Below are 5,462 nucleotides of genomic sequence, written 5' to 3'. Positions count from 1 at the left end.
GAATATCAACAAACATGGTTTAGGGTCATTACATTTTTAAGTTTTTGTTTTGTTTTGTTCTGCTTAATTGTGTTTTTTAGTAAGTATTGAATAGTTTGCATAATTTTCATGTGGATAAATGTTAATGTTAGTTATCTCTTGCTGTGTAACAAATTACAGTAAGAATTTAGAAGTTTAAAACAATACACATTATCTCGGGACCAGCTGTTGACATAATGGTCATGTTGCTGGACTCCCATGTAGTTGACTACTGTTAGAGTCTCCCACCTGATGGTTTAAACTCATGCCGGGCACATGAATGTCCAAGATCCTGAGAAGAGATGAAGGAGAAGGAATTGTCGCATGGCCATCTCCCTGCGGGGGTGATTTCTCACTTACTACCTCTCTCTGTCTTCCTGGCGAGTTCATGTGCCCTGTAGCAAAAGCCTCTCTAAATAAGTAAACAAATAAGCAAATAAATAAACAATATACTTTATCTCAGTTTCTGTGGGCCAGTAATCTGGACACAGCTTAATTAGTTGCTGTGCATCCCACTCTTTTACAAGGCTGTGGTGAGATATGGAGGTTTCACTCAATGTCTTTCCTGAGGAAGGATCCACTTCCGTGATTACTCAAGTGACTGTTTGCAGAGTTCAGTTCCTTATGGCCAATGGAAAGACAACCTGGGCTCCTTGCTGGCTGATGGTCAAACAACACTCTTGGTTCCATGTCACATGGGCCCTCCAATGTAGTATGTACTGCATTAAAACAGGTAAGAGGAAGCCTGCCTCACTTATAACCTAATATAGAAATGATAATCCATCACTTTGGTCATATTCTGGTATTAGAAGCAGATCACTTGATTCTGCCCACAGTCAAGGGGGAGAGATTACACAGAGGCATAGATACCGAAAAGGGATGATCGAGAGCCTTGTCAAAAACCCCCTACCATAATTACTACACTCACCTAATAGCTTAGGCAGGCAGGTAAAAACTAAATTTGTGAAAGGCTATTATGTTTTTGTCTTGTTTTGATTGGCTTTTTAATTAGATTAGTGCTTTGCTGGGCATCTTTACATGCTACAATAAAATGTGTCAGTTCTAACAACAGAGATGATTAAATCAAAAGAAAGGTTGTTTTTTGGTTTTTGTTTTTTTTTTTTTTTTTTTTTTTAATTTTTTTCCTTAAGGTGTTTTTTTTGAGAGACATTTTTCCTATAGGGTGCATGCGCCCGCCAGAAAGACAGAGAGAGACAGAGAGACAGAAAGTGAGAAATCACCTCCCAGGGAGGATGGCCATGCCGCAATCCCCTCTCCTCCATTCTCCTCTTGGAATTCTGGGCACGCACGCACATGCACCTGGCATTAAACCTAGTTTAATCCACTAGGTTCAGTCCTTGAACTGCAGTTGACTACATGGGAGTCCAGCGACATAGCCATTACGCCAATTGCTGGTTCCCAAAAGACAGTTTTTGAACTGATATAAAGTAAACATGTATTTATGTTTCATCATTCAGTGAATACAGTAATATTTTGGAGTTAAAGACTATTACAGTGAATGTGGTATGGATGAGAGGATAACACCAAAGATTCTGTCTTTTGTAGGGTCAAGGATTCAAGGAGGCTTATCCTGAGGACTGAGTCACTTAAAGAAGATAAATAGAAGTTTTGAAAACAAAACAGCAACATAGTAAACTGGGGACGTACCCCAGATTAACAGGTAGCAAATCTATTTCTAACTGTAGTCTCCTTTTAGTTAAAAATATAACCTTGTATGTGCTAAGTAAAGTGTTCAGCCTCAGAAATAACAGAAAGGAAAAGTGAATTCATTTGCAGAATTTTAACTCTGGGTCCACTGATGGGATACATTTTACTTTAGCTCTCTGGACCGCAATTATACCACCAGCATGTGGTATGGCAGTCTTGGTCTTGCCTAGGCTTACTATTTCTCCTTGCATCAGGCTGCATTCAGAAGCACATACACAGCATGCATAAGGCTTTCGAACCCAAGTCCAGTTCATACTAAGAGTATTGGGACCAGCAGTTAGCGTAATGGCTATGTCACTGGACTCCCATGTAGTCCCCCGCGGTTCACATCCTGGACCCGGTGACTTAAAACTCAGGCCGGGAGCGTGTGCATGCATGCCCAAGATCCCGAGAGGAGAATGGAGGAGAAGGGATTGCGGTGTGGCCATCCTTCCAGGGAGGTGATTTCTTGCTTTCTGTCTCTCTGTCTCTCTTTGTCTGTCTGGCGAGCACATGCACCCTATAGCAAAAACCTCTCAAAAAAAAAAAAAGAGTATTTAAAAAATGTAAGTATAAGTTCAAATGAAGAAAAAAAAACTATTTTATTTTAAAGGCGATGGATGTATCCACACTAGAAAGAGATACAACGGGGCTTTAATCTTAGGCACAAGCCATCTCTTCCACATTTCCATTTTAATTTCAGGGGGATAATGCAACTGATCCTCAAAGGAGTTGGGAGGCAATTATGGCATAGCTCACAGACAATATTTCTGTTGCATTCTTAATAATTAAATGATGTAGCCAGCTAGTGGAAGGAAAAAGGTGAAGTGAGGTCTCTTCAGAATAAAACTTTATTCCATATATTGCATAGGATGTTTGCGACAATGGTACTAATGACCACAGATAAGTCCTGCTTAGAGCTATTTCCTAATACCGCTGTCTCAAACTCATATAATCAAATGCTGTCATGACAGAGCACAGTGCACGTTCAATAGAGTACAATGTTGAATTACTAAATAGCAGCTACCTGTAGGTATTTATTCTTTGCTATATATTTTTTTTTCCAATTAACTGAAGGAGGATCTAAAGCAGAAGCTACCACAGTTGGTAAAATTCAAAACGTAATTACTCTAAAAATGACATTTGGGTTGACGTTTGGCATTTTGGTACTTATTATTAGTTACAATAATATCTAGGGAATTTGTCTCTGTACTCACCCACCTTTGTCCTCTGGAATTTACCTATGCTACCAGGCTCCTCAGAATTCTAATCAGTGCTTAAACTCAATGCATTTCTGATTCTGTCTTCATTACCTGAAACAGAAAAAAAAAAAAAAATCAGTAAAGCCATCCCTTTAACTATATTCAGAATTTTATTATTTATTTATTTATTTGAGAGATTTTTAGCTATAGACAGAGTGCTTGCCAGAGAGACAAAGAGAGAGAGAGAGAGAGAGAGATTCAGAGAGACAGAAAAGGAGAAATCACCCCTCAGGACGTGAGTGGGAGGATGGCCACACCACAAACCACTTTCCATTTTCCTCTTGGGATTTGAGGCATGCACATACACATACGGAGTGAGTTTCAAGCTGCTGGGTCTGGGACTTGAACCATGGTTAGCCTCGTGGGAGTCCAGTACTGTAATCATTATGCCCTCTGCTTGTTCCTTATTTTTTTTTTATCATAATTTTCTCAGTAACATTTACCCCTGCAGATTTCTTTACACAATTAGTTTTTAAAAACACACAAATCTTCCTCTTTCTAATTGTCTTCTTAGAGACTTTCACCTCTCTTCATCTGTTCATTGTTAGGAAGTTGACTGGTTATCAAGCTGATTATTAAGTGCAGTTTGTATTCTAGGTCTTCTCTTCCCACTTTATGCCTTCTCTGTAGACAAACTCACCTCTCATCTTTGTAGCTCTCAAGCCAGTTTCTACACCTCTGGCCTTAAATCTCCTGAGCTCTAAATTAATATTTTCCCCTGCCAATTACATAACTATCTCAAAATCCCAGAGATAAGGGAGATTTGATATGTCTACAATTAAATTCCCTTTCTCTTTACTTTTTTTTTTTTTAATTGCCAGAGAGAAAGTGCTCTCACCTGAAGGAGACACAGAGTTGCTCTCACCTGAAGGAGACACAGAGGGAGAAATCCCTCCTCATTGGGATATGGCCAGTCCAGAGCCCCTTCTCCTTCATTTCTCCACCCTGTTGGAATTTGGGCACACACCCACATGCACCCAGCATGTTTTTCAAGCTGACAGGGCCAGAACTAGAACCATGGTTTGCCATGTGGGAATCCCACTCCCTTAACCACTCAGCTATGGAGCTGGCTCAACCCCCTTCTCTTTTTTTTTTTTCTTTTTTTGGAGAGGATTTTGCTATAGGGCGCGTGCGCTCGCCAGACAGACAGAGAGAGACATAGAGACAGAAAGCAAGAAATCACCTCCCAGGGAGGATGGCCATGCCGCAATCCTTTCTCCTCTTGGGATCTTGGGCACACACGCACATGTACCTGGTGTGAGTTTTAAGCCACCGGGTCCGGGATGTGAACCGCAGTCGACTACGTGGGAGTCCAGCGACATAGCCATTACGCTAACTGCTGGTTCCCTCAACCCCCTTCTCTTTAACTGTACTTTTCTTTTTACATTTCCTATCTCATATCGAATCTCTATTACTCAGGCAGGTTCCGTAACCATCCTTGACTCCGTTCTTACCACTGCCAGCCCATGTAATCCACAAGGACTGCTTACCTCCCACGCATCCTCTGTGCCGGTACCCCTGCCTGGTGCCCACTGGCACACCTTCACCCCAGGGCTTATCCTTTCCCCTCACTGCAGCAAAACAACTTCCCATTGCTCCCGCTCTCCTCTCAGGCTCTCCCTGCTTTGTGTAGTTCTCTTTCTTATCTTCAGAAACATCTTTTAAAATGTATGACTTACTTGTTTCAGATGCTCTTAAAAGACACCTTTATCATCTACAGAGGAAGTTCAAGGTCCTCAGGTTAAATAAGGTATTTCACATCCTGGTCCCAATGATTTTTTCACATTCATCGTCTGGCAATTTTCTTCTGACGCATCTTTCTCTGTCTACATAGACTTTCTTTATTTTCTAAATGTAGTCTATAGTGCGTGCCTTCATGCTTTTACAAATGGCTTAAGAATCTTCTTCCCTCCATCTACCTCACTAAAATCATACAACTCAGGAGAACCATATAAAAATGCCACCCTCTTCAAAGACTGTTTCCCTGCTTTGAAAGATCGGTTATTATCATTTGTTTTCACTGTTTGTACTTGGTAACACTTCTACCAAAAAGCATCATTTATATCACATACTTAATATTGGCTAATGGCTAGCCCCTCTATTGGACTATGGTCTGCTTATGGACAAGTATCGTTCCACGTCTGAAACATTATAGTTGGGCAGTAAATATTTTTGAACGAATAAATGAATGAGTACTTTTTTAAAAAATATTTTATTTTGTAAGTGATGGTTACTTTTTAAAATGTGTCCCCTTTCTTCTACTAAAGGGCCAGCTACTTTATAAAATCTTATTCAGATCAATGTTGGTAGCTACTTATAAAGTGCCCTTTTGGGGGATTCCATGTAATCTATATTTTAGCCTTTATGTTTCTAAACCCGAATATAGTAGTTGGCAAATAAAAAATTTGTTTTCTTGAATTTTTTCACATACATTATTAAGCATTAGAACATATTCGTGAGTGTGCATGAGGGTTG

Source organism: Tupaia chinensis, unplaced genomic scaffold, assembly GCF_000334495.1.
Source record: "Tupaia chinensis unplaced genomic scaffold, TupChi_1.0 Scaffold000396_1, whole genome shotgun sequence".
Taxonomy (NCBI): domain Eukaryota; kingdom Metazoa; phylum Chordata; class Mammalia; order Scandentia; family Tupaiidae; genus Tupaia; species Tupaia belangeri.
Note: the sequence above shows the minus strand (reverse complement) of the source record.